The sequence below is a fragment of the Balaenoptera physalus genome, assembly GCF_965194825.1.
Source record: "Balaenoptera physalus genome assembly, chromosome: X".
NCBI classification, from domain to species: domain Eukaryota; kingdom Metazoa; phylum Chordata; class Mammalia; order Artiodactyla; family Balaenopteridae; genus Balaenoptera; species Balaenoptera physalus.
The window spans coordinates 7,717,507-7,731,760 of record NC_138903.1 but is presented as its reverse complement, the minus strand read 5'-3'; the positions used below and the strand labels follow the sequence as shown (position 1 = coordinate 7,731,760).

At 43.6% G+C, this 14,254-nt stretch overlaps 1 long non-coding RNA gene and 2 pseudogenes across 3 annotated transcripts in view; all 3 read right to left on the bottom strand.

Annotated features, from left to right (window-relative positions):
- The window catches only part of LOC309652248, a 72,850-nt gene that overhangs the window by 24,029 nt on the left and 34,567 nt on the right, over positions 1-14,254 (bottom strand). The window lies entirely within an intron of this gene.
- On the bottom strand, positions 3,015-3,852 carry LOC309652421 (protein SET pseudogene; annotated as a pseudogene). The gene has a single exon. The product of its transcript is annotated as a protein SET pseudogene (transcript).
- Positions 10,585-11,483, bottom strand: LOC309652265 (protein SET pseudogene; annotated as a pseudogene). The gene has a single exon. The product of its transcript is annotated as a protein SET pseudogene (transcript).

Here is a 14,254-nt window from a genome sequence, read left to right as displayed (position 1 = left end):
CCTGTTTTGATTGGTTCATTTATTTTTTTGTTGTTGAGTTGTATGAGCTGTTCATATATTTTGGAAATCAAGCCCTTCTCGGTTGCGTTGTTTGCAAATATTTTCTCCCGTTTTGTAGGTCGTCTTTTCGTTTTGTTAATGGTTTCCTTTGCTGTGCAAAAGCTTGTATCTTTGATTAGGTCCCATTTGTTTATTTTTGCTTTTATTCCTATTGCCTTGGGAGACTGAGCTAAGAAAACATTGGTACAATTTATGTCAGAGAATGTTTTGCCTGTGTTCTCTTCTAGGAATTTTATGGTGTCACGTCTTCTGTTTAAGTCTTGAAGCCATTTTGAGTTTATTTTTGTGTATGGTGAGAGGGTGTGTTTTCAATTCATTGATTTACATGCAACTGTCCAACTTTCCCAGCACCACTTGCTGAAGAGACTTTTTCCCTTTGTATATTCTTGCCTTTTTTGTCAAAAACTAATTGACTATAGGTGTGTGGGTTAATTTCTGCGCTCTCTGTTCTGCTCCATTGATCCATATGTCTGTTTTTGTGCCAATACCATGCTGTTTTGATTACTATAGCTTTGTAGTATTGTCTTAAGTCTGGGAGACCTATGCCTGTTGCTTTGTTCTTTTTCTTCAGGATTGCTTTGGCAATTCTGGGTGTTTTATGGTTCCATATAAATTTTAGGATTATTTGTTCTAGTTCTGTGAAAAATGTCATGGGTCATTTGATAGGGATTGCATTACATCTGTAGATTGCTTTGGGTAGTGTAGTCATTTTAACAATATAAATTCTTCCAATCCAAGAGCATGGGCTATCTTTCCATTTCTTTGAATCATCTTCAGTTTCCTTTACCGTTGTACAGCTCTCAGCATACAAGTCTTGCACCTCCTTGGTCAGATTTATTCCTAAGTATTTTATTTTTGGAGGTGCATTTTTTTTCAATATTTCTTTATTTGGCTGCGCCGGGTCTTGGCTGCCACGTGCGGGATCTTCATTGCTGCGTGCAGGATCTTTAGTTGCGGCATGTGGGATCATTAGCTGCGGCATGCGGGATCTTTATTTGCGGCATTCGCACTCTTACTTGTGGCATGTGAGACCTAGTTCCCTGACCAGGGATGGAACCCGGGCCCCCTGCATTGGGATTGTGGAGTCTTAGCCACTGGACCACCAGGGAAGTCCTGAGGGTGTGATTTTGGAAAGTATCGTTTATTTTACATTCCCTTTCTGATATTTCATTGTTGGTGTAAAGAAATGCAACCGATTTCTGTATGTTAATCTTGTATCCTGCTACGTTTCTGAATTCACTGATCAGTTCTCGTAGTTTTTGTGTGGAGTCTTTAGGGTTTTCTACATATAGAGTCATGTCATCTGCATATAATGATGATATTATCTCTTCCAATTTGGATACCTTTTATTTCTTTTTCTTGTCTGATTGCTGTGGCTAGGACTTCCAATACTATGTTGAATAGAAGAGGTGGAAGTGGGTATCCTTGTCTTATTCCAGAGTTTAGCGGGAGGGCTTTCAACTTTTCACCATTGAGTATTATATTGGCTCTGGGTTTGTCATAAATAGCTTTTATTATGTTGAGATGTATTCCCTCTATACCCACTTTGGTAAGAGTGTTTATCATGAATGGATGTTGAATTTTGTCAAGTGTTTTTTCTGCATCTATTGAGATGATCAAGTGGTTTTTGACTTTTGTTTATGTGGTGTATCACATTGATTGATTTGCATATGTTGAACCATCCTTATGAACCTGGGATGAATCCCACTTGCTTGTGGTGTATGATCTTTTTTATGTGTTGTTGGATCCAGTTTGCTATATTTGGTTGAGAATTTTTGCATCTATACTCATCAAAGATATTGGCCTGTAATTTTCTTTTTTGGTGGTGTCTTTGTCTGGTTTTGGTATCAGGGTGATGGTGGCTTCATAGAATGTCTTTGGGAGTGTTCCCTTCTCTTCAGTTTTTTGGAAGAGTTTGAGAAGGATCAGTATAAGTTCTTCTTCGTATGTTTGGTAGAATTTGCCTATGAAGCCATCTGGTCCTGGACTTTTGTTTGTGGGGGAGTTTTTTTTTAAATAAATTTATTTATTTTATTTACTTTATTTTTGGCTGCGCCGGGTCTTTGTTTTTTTGTGTGTGTGTGTGTACACATTTAGTTTTATTGTAACAAAGCAACTTGTACACTTTTAACGTTTCAAACTGAGCATCATCTTTCCTTTCCAGTGAAACAGAAAGAAAAATATAACACTAAACAGGAACAAAATTACAATAGAGAATGTCAATTGCAAATAAGATCCTACAGGTTCTGCTGATTCTCCCATCGAGTGGCAGGGCTCAAGTCATCATTAGGAGAGAATTTTATTTTAAAAGTGTCATCTTAAACTGCAAGGATGTCCGTTAAACATCACAATTAAACATGCCAAAGGAGAAGCCATGTTGTCAAAATGCCCACTTAACCCACCCAAACATCTCAAACCCACCCTTTGCTGACCTTCTATAACCCCATTTTTTTAAGTTTTTCTTTTCTTTTTTTAAACAAGAGAAAGTAGACAGATAGATGTTGGTAAATGCTAACTGTCTATATTCACATAGAGACACAGTGTAATCTCTGAGCCCAATATACAGAGAAAGGAGGAAAAAAGCTAGAATTCTATGCACTACTACACAGGGGCCTAGCACCCTCCAGCTTCCAGCAGAGCTAAGGGAGCAGAAGGTTTTTCTTTCTTCCCACAGAGCATGGTGGTGTTGATTCCGTAAAGTTTTTGTTGAGACAGGAAGGGATAAAAATGAATCTGGAACAGAAAGGGGTAGAGATTCTTTTCCCACTGAATTCTGCTCAAGGTATTTCCCCCCAAAATAAGTTGTGAGCCATGGTATAAAGGAGAAAAGAGACCTCAAACACAGGGCAACTGAGCACAAGAGGAGAAGGAGGAAAAAAAAAAAAAAGACTGCAACTTGCTCCCAGGGACTGGAGAAAATTAAAAAAGGAAGGTTGGAATCCATCAGTGTTCCATTAGTCATCTTCTCCTTCATCTTCCTTCATCCTTATCCCCTTCTTCATCAATATCTTCCAGTCCTTCTTCCTCTTCATCATCATCATCATCTTCTTCTCCTTCCCCTTCCTCATCATCCATGTCCGGAACCAAGTGGTACTGTAATGGATTTGGCCAAATATCATCTTTGATGACCTCTCCTAACTCATCTGCACCTGCATCAGAATGATCAGTAAACCAGGTGAAGAAGCTTTCTGGTTCCTCATGCTGTCTCTTCCTGCTGGCTTTATTCTGCGTTTGACTTGCACGTTTTGTCAGATCCTTTCCGGATTTCCATTTGATTTCAGTGGACTTTGAAGATGGATCACCACTCTCATTCAGATGAAATTCTTTGGAGAGAACTTTAGTTTCGAAGTAAGGGTTTTCATCAAAATAAAAATCTATTCTGTAACCTGATTTACTATCTTCAAATTCTGTCACTTCGACTCTTGTCAAATAATGCAGCACCTCTTCATCCTCCTCCCCAAGCAGTGCAGACACTTGTGGATGGTGAACAAATGTTGTTACCCCAAAATTTGGGATTTTGGCGATCAATTCCGACCTCTTCTGAAAAAATGGTTGGCGGAGTTTGTTATATTTCTGTTCTACTTTCAAAATCTCCTCACTGGCTTGTTCGTTAAGTCTGTCTATTTCATTTTGTACTTCATCAATATGTTCAACTGCTTCTTGCTGTTCTTCTTCTTCCTTCGGCAAGTTCGGAGAAGCAGACGTTTCCTCTGGCCTGGAGGCAGGAGTCCGTCTCAGTTTCTTCGGTTTCGTTGCTTGGGGTGGAAGTGAAAACTGGTGTTTGGGGGCCATGCTGGGAGAAAAGCCAAGAATCCACCCAAGGGAAGAAGCTCGTACCGGGAGCTCTGAGAACTCTGCACTGGGCCTTTGTTGCTGTGCACAGGCTTTCTCTAGTTGTGGTGAGCAGGGGCTACTCTTCATTGCGGAGCTCGGGTCCTAGACACACAGGCTTCAGTAGTTGTGGCACATGGGCTCAGTAGTTGTGGCTCTTGGGCTCTAGAGCGCAGGCTCAGTAGTTGTGGCACACAGTCTTAGTTGCTCCGCAGCATGTGGGATCTTCCCGGATCAGGGATGGAACCCATGTCCCCTGCATTGGCAGGTGGATCCTCAACCACTGCACCACCAGGGAAGCCCTGTGGGAGAGTTTTTAAACTACAGATTCTAGTTCATTTCTAGTGATTGGTCTGTTCAAATTATCTGTTTCTTTTTGATTCAGTGAATGCAATCCCTCCCAAAATTCCATGGTATTTTCCCCCCAAATAGAGCAAATCCTCCTAATATCTGTGGGGAACCACAAAGGACCCCAAATAGCCAAAGAAACCCTGAAAAAAGAGAACGGGCTGGAGGCATCTCCCTCCCTGACGTCACACTCTGCTGAGAAGCTACAGTCACCAAAACAGTGTGGAACTGGCTCAAAACGGGCACAGGGACCAGAGGAACAGGACAGAGAGACCAGAATTCAACCCACACGGACGGGGTCGGTGAATTTATGACACAGGGACCAAGGACACACCAAGGAGCACGACACTCCCCACGATAAATGGTGCTGGGAAAACTGGACGCCCCATAACTCATGCTGGCTACCCTGCACACAAACCTGACCAAAAACCCAGCTTTCCACGCCAAGCCCTCCCTCGCTCACACGAAGACGGACCCCCTCAACGGTCAGTCGCCCACAGGAAGCTTCTCCCCACTTTTCCTCACCGTCTCTTCACCTTTTCCTCAGGCATCACCTGGGTCCTCAGGAAACCTAGTTCCCTAGTCAGCGTGGACGCAGCCCCACTTTGTCCTGAAGCCGAAACCCCAGCGAGTCCTAAGGAGACGGAGACCAAGCTCCTCTCAGCAGAGACGCTGAGCCGGGCGTCCTACCCGAAGGCCCCCGCCCCCGCCCCCGCGCCTGAGGAGGCTCAACTCCTCTCAGCTGCCCTCACAATCGAGTTCGCAGGGAACGAGCATGCGCTGTGGGTCAGAGAGGCGAACTCGGCGCCACCCTGTGGTCAGTGCAGGAAGTGCAGGCCGCGCCTCCCTCACAGGTCACTGGAGGCAGCGTGCCCTACTGACAGGACTGCTGAATCCATTAAACTGGACATTCAAACTAAAATGGAGTCTCTATCCCAAAAGTTTTCTAAAAGTAGTTAAGGAACAATTAATTGGAAACCATTTGGAATGAAGTGAATGTAGATGCAAACTTTACAACTGATACCAAATTCACTCAAAGTTATTCAGAGGCAAATTTTATTTTAGTTTCTAATTTATGTTTGGCTGCGTTGGGTCTTCGTTGCTGCATGTGGGCTTTCTCTAGTTGCGTCGAGCGGGGCTACTCTTCGTTGCGGTGCACGGGCTTCTCATTGCGGTGGCTTCTCTTGCGGGCGAGCACGGGCTCTAGGCGCGCAGGCTTCAGTAGTTGTGCCGCGCAGGCTTGGTTGCTCTGCGGCATGTGGGAGCTTCCCGGACCAGGGCTCGAGCCCGTGTCCCCTGCATGGGCAGGCGGACTCTTAACCACTGCGTCACCAGGGAAGTCCCCACAGACAAATTTTAAATACAAAACTATTCAAGGGGCTTCCCTGGTGGTGCAGTGGTTGAGAATCTGCCTGCTAATGCAGGGGACACGGGTTCGAGCCCTGGTCTGGGAAGATCCCACATGCCGCGGAGCAACTAGGCCCGTGAGCCACAACTACTGAGCCTGCGCCTCTGGAGCCTGTGCTACGCAACAAGAGAGGCTGCGATAGTGAGAGGCCCGCACACCGCGATGAAGACTGGCCCCCGCTTGCCACAACTAGAGAAAGCCTTCGCACAGAAACGAAGACCCAACACGGCCAAAAATAAATTAATTAGTTAATCAGTTAAAACAAAAAAGCTGTCTCTCAAATTTAACTTCCAGAATATATTCAGGAAAAACGCATACGCCCATTTTGGCCAACCAAAGAAGCGGGCAATGCAAATCAACACTACAAAGAGGTATCACTTCGAATCAGAAAAAAGGACCATCCTCACAAAGGGTAAAAACCAGATATGCAGGACAAGGAGAGGAGAAAAGGGAGCCTTGTTACGCTGAAGGGGGGAATGTAAATTGCCAACGGCCACTCTGGAGAAGTGTGCTGTGTTTCCTAAAACATCTAAAAAACAGAGCTACAAAGCATAGGGCGCTTCCACTCATGGGCCTATATGTTGGAAAAACCAAAAATCCACAGAACGCAGGCACCCCGTTTACTGCTGCTATGTTGACAACAGCCTCGACTTGGGTACAGCTTAATAGTCCTTGGAAGGAAAAAATGGTGAAAGAAAATTTGGTACTTAAGGACAACGGAATATTACTCAGCCCTGAAATCAATGAAATGAGGCCAGTCGCAGCAACTCAGGGGGACTTATGTATGGTCATTGAGAGTGAAATAAGTTAGACAGCAAGAGAAACTTATCATAAGATATCACTTATAAAGGGAATCTAAAAATCGCCAACCATGAACTGAATTACAAACAGAACACCATCACACATTTACAAAACACACTTATGGCTGCTTAAGGGGAAAAGCGTGGTGCGGTGATGCATAAACCAGGAGGTTGAAATTGGCACAGATACCGTTCCATACGCCAATAATGTAATCGCCAAGACATACTCATTGTTCAAGGAACTGGACTCAGCACCCTCTATTCACAGAAAAAACATCTATCTGACTACTAGAAACTAGCAAAGTGATTGAGTTATACATATATATACATTCTTTTTTTATATTCTTTTCCGTTTATATTCTTTTCCGTTATGGTTTATCATAGTATACTGGATATAGTTCCCTGTGCTATACAGTAGGGCCTTGTTTATCCATTCCATGTTTAATAGTTTACATCTGTTAACCCCAACCTCCCATTCCATCCCTCCCCCAACCTCCTCCCCCTTGGCAGCCACAAGTCTGTTCTCTATGTCCATGAGTCTGTTTCTGTTTCATAGGTATGTTCATTTGTGTCATATTTTAGATTCCACATAGAAGTGATATCATATGGTATTTGTCTTTCTCTTTCTGACTTATTTCACTTAGTATGATAATCTCTAGTTGCATCCATGTTGCTGCAAATGGCATTATTTTGTTCTTTTTTATGGCTGAGTACTAGTGCATTGTATACATGTACCACATCTTCTTTATCCATTCATCTGTCAGTGGACACTTAGGTTGTTTCCCTGTCTTGGCTATTGTGAATAGTGCTGCTGTGAATATAGGGGTGCATGTATCTCTTTGGATTAGAGTTTTGTCTGGGTATATGCCCAGGAGTGGGATTGCTGGATCATATGGTAATTCAATTTTGAATTTTTTAAGGAACCTCCATACTGTTCTCCAAAGTGGCTGTACCAATTTACATTCCCACCAACAGTGTAAGAGGGTTCCCTTTTCTCCATATCCTCTCCAGCATTTGTTATTTGGAGAGTTTTTCATGATGGCCATTCTGACCAGTGTGAGATGGTACCTTATTGTAGTTTTGATGTTCATTTCTCTAATAATTAGTGATTTTGAGCATCTTTTCATGTGCCTATTAGCTATTTGTATTTCTTCTTTGAAGAAATGTCTTTTTAGGTCTTCTGCCCCTGTTTTGATTGGTTCATTTATTTTTTTGTTGTTGAGTTGTATGAGCTGTTCATATATTTTGGAAATCAAGCCCTTCTCGGTTGCGTTGTTTGCAAATATTTTCTCCCGTTTTGTAGGTCGTCTTTTCGTTTTGTTAATGGTTTCCTTTGCTGTGCAAAAGCTTGTATCTTTGATTAGGTCCCATTTGTTTATTTTTGCTTTTATTCCTATTGCCTTGGGAGACTGAGCTAAGAAAACATTGGTACAATTTATGTCAGAGAATGTTTTGCCTGTGTTCTCTTCTAGGAATTTTATGGTGTCACGTCTTCTGTTTAAGTCTTGAAGCCATTTTGAGTTTATTTTTGTGTATGGTGAGAGGGTGTGTTTTCAATTCATTGATTTACATGCAACTGTCCAACTTTCCCAGCACCACTTGCTGAAGAGACTTTTTCCCTTTGTATATTCTTGCCTTTTTTGTCAAAAACTAATTGACTATAGGTGTGTGGGTTAATTTCTGCGCTCTCTGTTCTGCTCCATTGATCCATATGTCTGTTTTTGTGCCAATACCATGCTGTTTTGATTACTATAGCTTTGTAGTATTGTCTTAAGTCTGGGAGACCTAGGCCTGTTGCTTTGTTCTTTTTCTTCAGGATTGCTTTGGCAATTCTGGGTGTTTTATGGTTCCATATAAATTTTAGGATTATTTGTTCTAGTTCTGTGAAAAATGTCATGGGTCATTTGATAGGGATTGCATTACATCTGTAGATTGCTTTGGGTAGTGTAGTCATTTTAACAATATAAATTCTTCCAATCCAAGAGCATGGGCTATCTTTCCATTTCTTTGAATCATCTTCAGTTTCCTTTACCGTTGTACAGCTCTCAGCATACAAGTCTTGCACCTCCTTGGTCAGATTTATTCCTAAGTATTTTATTTTTGGAGGTGAATTTCTTTTTCAATATTTCTTTATTTGGCTGCGCCAGGTCTTGGCTGCCACGTGCGGGATCTTCATTGCTGCGTGCAGGATCTTTAGTTGCGGCATGTGGGATCATTAGTTGCGGCATGCGGGATCTTTATTTGCAGCATTCGCACTCTTACTTGTGGCATGTGAGACCTAGTTCCCTGACCAGGGATGGAACCCGGGCCCCCTGCATTGGGATTGTGGAGTCTTAGCCACTGGACCACCAGGGAAGTCCTGAGGGTGTGATTTTGGAAAGTATCGTTTATTTTACATTCCCTTTCTGATATTTCATTGTTGGTGTAAAGAAATGCAACCGATTTCTGTATGTTAATCTTGTATCCTGCTACGTTTCTGAATTCACTGATCAGTTCTCGTAGTTTTTGTGTGGAGTCTTTAGGGTTTTCTACATATAGAGTCATGTCATCTGCATATAATGATGATATTATCTCTTCCAATTTGGATACCTTTTATTTCTTTTTCTTGTCTGATTGCTGTGGCTAGGACTTCCAATACTATGTTGAATAGAAGAGGTGGAAGTGGGTATCCTTGTCTTATTCCAGAGTTTAGCGGGAGGGCTTTCAACTTTTCACCATTGAGTATTATATTGGCTCTGGGTTTGTCATAAATAGCTTTTATTATGTTGAGATGTATTCCCTCTATACCCACTTTGGTAAGAGTGTTTATCATGAATGGATGTTGAATTTTGTCAAGTGTTTTTTCTGCATCTATTGAGATGATCAAGTGGTTTTTGACTTTTGTTTATGTGGTGTATCACATTGATTGATTTGCATATGTTGAACCATCCTTATGAACCTGGGATGAATCCCACTTGCTTGTGGTGTATGATCTTTTTTATGTGTTGTTGGATCCAGTTTGCTATATTTGGTTGAGAATTTTTGCATCTATACTCATCAAAGATATTGGCCTTTAATTTTCTTTTTTGGTGGTGTCTTTGTCTGGTTTTGGTATCAGGGTGATGGTGGCTTCATAGAATGTCTTTGGGAGTGTTCCCTTCTCCAGTTTTTTGGAAGAGTTTGAGAAGGATCAGTATAAATTCTTCTTCGTATGTTTGGTAGAATTTGCCTATGAAGCCATCTGGTCCTGGACTTTTGTTTGTGGGGGAGTTTTTTTAAAAATAAATTTATTTATTTTATTTACTTTATTTTTGGCTGCGCCGGGTCTTTGTTTTTGTGTGTGTGTGTGTGTGTACACATTTAGTTTTATTGTAACAAAGCAACTTGTACACTTTTAACGTTTCAAACTGAGCATCATCTTTCCTTTCCAGTGAAACAGAAAGAAAAATATAACACTAAACAGGAACGAAATTACAATAGAGAATGTCAATTGCAAATAAGATCCTACAGGTTCTGCTGATTCTCCCATCGAGTGGCAGGGCTCAAGTCATCATTAGGAGAGAATTTTATTTTAAAAGTGTCATCTTAAACTGCAAGGATGTCCGTTAAACATCACAATTAAACATGCCAAAGGAGAAGCCATGTTGTCAAAATGCCCACTTAACCCACCCAAACATCTCAAACCCACCCTTTGCTGACCTTCTATAACCCCATTTTTTTAAGTTTTTCTTTTCTTTTTTTAAACAAGAGAAAGTAGACAGATAGATGTTGGTAAATGCTAACTGTCCATATTCACATAGAGACACAGTGTAATCTCTGAGCCCAATATACAGAGAAAGGAGGAAAAAAGCTAGAATTCTATGCACTACTACACAGGGGCCTAGCACCCTCCAGCTTCCAGCAGAGCTAAGGGAGCAGAAGGTTTTTCTTTTTTCCCACAGAGCATGGTGGTGTTGATTCCGTAAAGTTTTTGTTGAGACAGGAAGGGATAAAAATGAATCTGGAACAGAAAGGGGTAGAGATTCTTTTCCCACTGAATTCTGCTCAAGGTATTTCCCCCCAAAATAAGTTGTGAGCCATGGTATAAAGGAGAAAAGAGACCTCAAACACAGGGCAACTGAGCACAAGAGGAGAAGGAGGAAAAAAAAAAAAGGCTGCAACTTGCTCCCAGGGACTGGAGAAAATTAAAAAAGGAAGGTTGGAATCCATCAGTGTTCCATTAGTCATCTTCTCCTTCATCTTCCTTCATCCTTATCCCCTTCTTCATCAATATCTTCCAGTCCTTCTTCCTCTTCATCATCATCATCATCTTCTTCTCCTTCCCCTTCCTCATCATCCATGTCCGGAACCAAGTGGTACTGTAATGGATTTGGCCAAATATCATCTTTGATGACCTCTCCTAACTCATCTGCACCTGCATCAGAATGATCAGTAAACCAGGTGAAGAAGCTTTCTGGTTCCTCATGCTGTCTCTTCCTGCTGGCTTTATTCTGCGTTTGACTTGCACGTTTTGTCAGATCCTTTCCGGATTTCCATTTGATTTCAGTGGACTTTGAAGATGGATCACCACTCTCATTCAGATGAAATTCTTTGGAGAGAACTTTAGTTTCGAAGTAAGGGTTTTCATCAAAATAAAAATCTATTCTGTAACCTGATTTACTATCTTCAAATTCTGTCACTTCGACTCTTGTCAAATAATGCAGCACCTCTTCATCCTCCTCCCCAAGCAGTGCAGACACTTGTGGATGGTGAACAAATGTTGTTACCCCAAAATTTGGGATTTTGGCGATCAATTCCGACCTCTTCTGAAAAAATGGTTGGCGGAGTTTGTTATATTTCTGTTCTACTTTCAAAATCTCCTCACTGGCTTGTTCGTTAAGTCTGTCTATTTCATTTTGTACTTCATCAATATGTTCAACTGCTTCTTGCTGTTCTTCTTCTTCCTTCGGCAAGTTCGGAGAAGCAGACGTTTCCTCTGGCCTGGAGGCAGGAGTCCGTCTCAGTTTCTTCGGTTTCGTTGCTTGGGGTGGAAGTGAAAACTGGTGTTTGGGGGCCATGCTGGGAGAAAAGCCAAGAATCCACCCAAGGGAAGAAGCTCGTACCGGGAGCTCTGAGAACTCTGCACTGGGCCTTTGTTGCTGTGCACAGGCTTTCTCTAGTTGTGGTGAGCAGGGGCTACTCTTCATTGCGGAGCTCGGGTCCTAGACACACAGGCTTCAGTAGTTGTGGCACATGGGCTCAGTAGTTGTGGCTCTTGGGCTCTAGAGCGCAGGCTCAGTAGTTGTGGCACACAGTCTTAGTTGCTCCGCAGCATGTGGGATCTTCCCGGATCAGGGATGGAACCCATGTCCCCTGCATTGGCAGGTGGATCCTCAACCACTGCACCACCAGGGAAGCCCTGTGGGAGAGTTTTTAAACTACAGATTCTAGTTCATCTCTAGTGATTGGTCTGTTCAAATTATCTGTTTCTTTTTGATTCAGTGAATGCAATCCCTCCCAAAATTCCATGGTATTTTCCCCCCAAATAGAGCAAATCCTCCTAATATCTGTGGGGAACCACAAAGGACCCCAAATAGCCAAAGAAACCCTGAAAAAAGAGAACGGGCTGGAGGCATCTCCCTCCCTGACGTCACACTCTGCTGAGAAGCTACAGTCACCAAAACAGTGTGGAACTGGCTCAAAACGGGCACAGGGACCAGAGGAACAGGACAGAGAGACCAGAATTCAACCCACACGGACGGGGTCGGTGAATTTATGACACAGGGACCAAGGACACACCAAGGAGCACGACACTCCCCACGATAAATGGTGCTGGGAAAACTGGACGCCCCATAACTCATGCTGGCTACCCTGCACACAAACCTGACCAAAAACCCAGCTTTCCACGCCAAGCCCTCCCTCGCTCACACGAAGACGGACCCCCTCAACGGTCAGTCGCCCACAGGAAGCTTCTCCCCACTTTTCCTCACCATCTCTTCACCTTTTCCTCAGGCATCACCTGGGTCCTCAGGAAACCTAGTTCCCTAGTCAGCGTGGACGCAGCCCCACTTTGTCCTGAAGCCGAAACCCCAGCGAGTCCTAAGGAGACGGAGACCAAACTCCTCTCAGCAGAGACGGTGAGCCGGGCGTCCTACCCGAAGGCCCCCGCCCCCGCCCCCGCGCCTGAGGAGGCTCAACTCCTCTCAGCTGCCCTCACAATCGAGTTCGCAGGGAACGAGCATGCGCTGTGGGTCAGAGAGGCGAACTCGGCGCCACCCTGTGGTCAGTGCAGGAAGTGCAGGCCGCGCCTCCCTCACAGGTCACTGGAGGCAGCGTGCCCTACTGACAGGACTGCTGAATCCATTAAACTGGACATTCAAACTAAAATGGAGTCTCTATCCCAAAAGTTTTCTAAAAGTAGTTAAGGAACAATTAATTGGAAACCATTTGGAATGAAGTGAATGTAGATGCAAACTTTACAACTGATACCAAATTCACTCAAAGTTATTCAGAGGCAAATTTTATTTTAGTTTCTAATTTATGTTTGGCTGCGTTGGGTCTTCGTTGCTGCATGTGGGCTTTCTCTAGTTGCGTCGAGCGGGGCTACTCTTCGTTGCGGTGCACGGGCTTCTCATTGCGGTGGCTTCTCTTGCGGGCGAGCACGGGCTCTAGGCGCGCAGGCTTCAGTAGTTGTGCCGCGCAGGCTTGGTTGCTCTGCGGCATGTGGGAGCTTCCCGGACCAGGGCTCGAGCCCGTGTCCCCTGCATGGGCAGGCGGACTCTTAACCACTGCGTCACCAGGGAAGTCCCCACAGACAAATTTTAAATACAAAACTATTCAAGGGGCTTCCCTGGTGGTGCAGTGGTTGAGAATCTGCCTGCTAATGCAGGGGACACGGGTTCGAGCCCTGGTCTGGGAAGATCCCACATGCCGCGGAGCAACTAGGCCCGTGAGCCACAACTACTGAGCCTGCGCCTCTGGAGCCTGTGCTACGCAACAAGAGAGGCTGCGATAGTGAGAGGCCCGCACACCGCGATGAAGACTGGCCCCCGCTTGCCACAACTAGAGAAAGCCTTCGCACAGAAACGAAGACCCAACACGGCCAAAAATAAATTAATTAGTTAATCAGTTAAAACAAAAAAGCTGTCTCTCAAATTTAACTTCCAGAATATATTCAGGAAAAACGCATACGCCCATTTTGGCCAACCAAAGAAGCGGGCAATGCAAATCAACACTACAAAGAGGTATCACTTCGAATCAGAAAAAAGGACCATCCTCACAAAGGGTAAAAACCAGATATGCAGGACAAGGAGAGGAGAAAAGGGAGCCTTGTTACGCTGAAGGGGGGAATGTAAATTGCCAACGGCCACTCTGGAGAAGTGTGCTGTGTTTCCTAAAACATCTAAAAAACAGAGCTACAAAGCATAGGGCGCTTCCACTCATGGGCCTATATGTTGGAAAAACCAAAAATCCACAGAACGCAGGCACCCCGTTTACTGCTGCTATGTTGACAACAGCCTCGACTTGGGTACAGCTTAATAGTCCTTGGAAGGAAAAAATGGTGAAAGAAAATTTGGTACTTAAGGACAACGGAATATTACTCAGCCCTGAAATCAATGAAATGAGGCCAGTCGCAGCAACTCAGGGGGACTTATGTATGGTCATTGAGAGTGAAATAAGTTAGACAGCAAGAGAAACTTATCATAAGATATCACTTATAAAGGGAATCTAAAAATCGCCAACCATGAACTGAATTACAAACAGAACACCATCACACATTTACAAAACACACTTATGGCTGCTTAAGGGGAAAAGCGTGGTGCGGTGATGCATAAACCAGGAGGTTGAA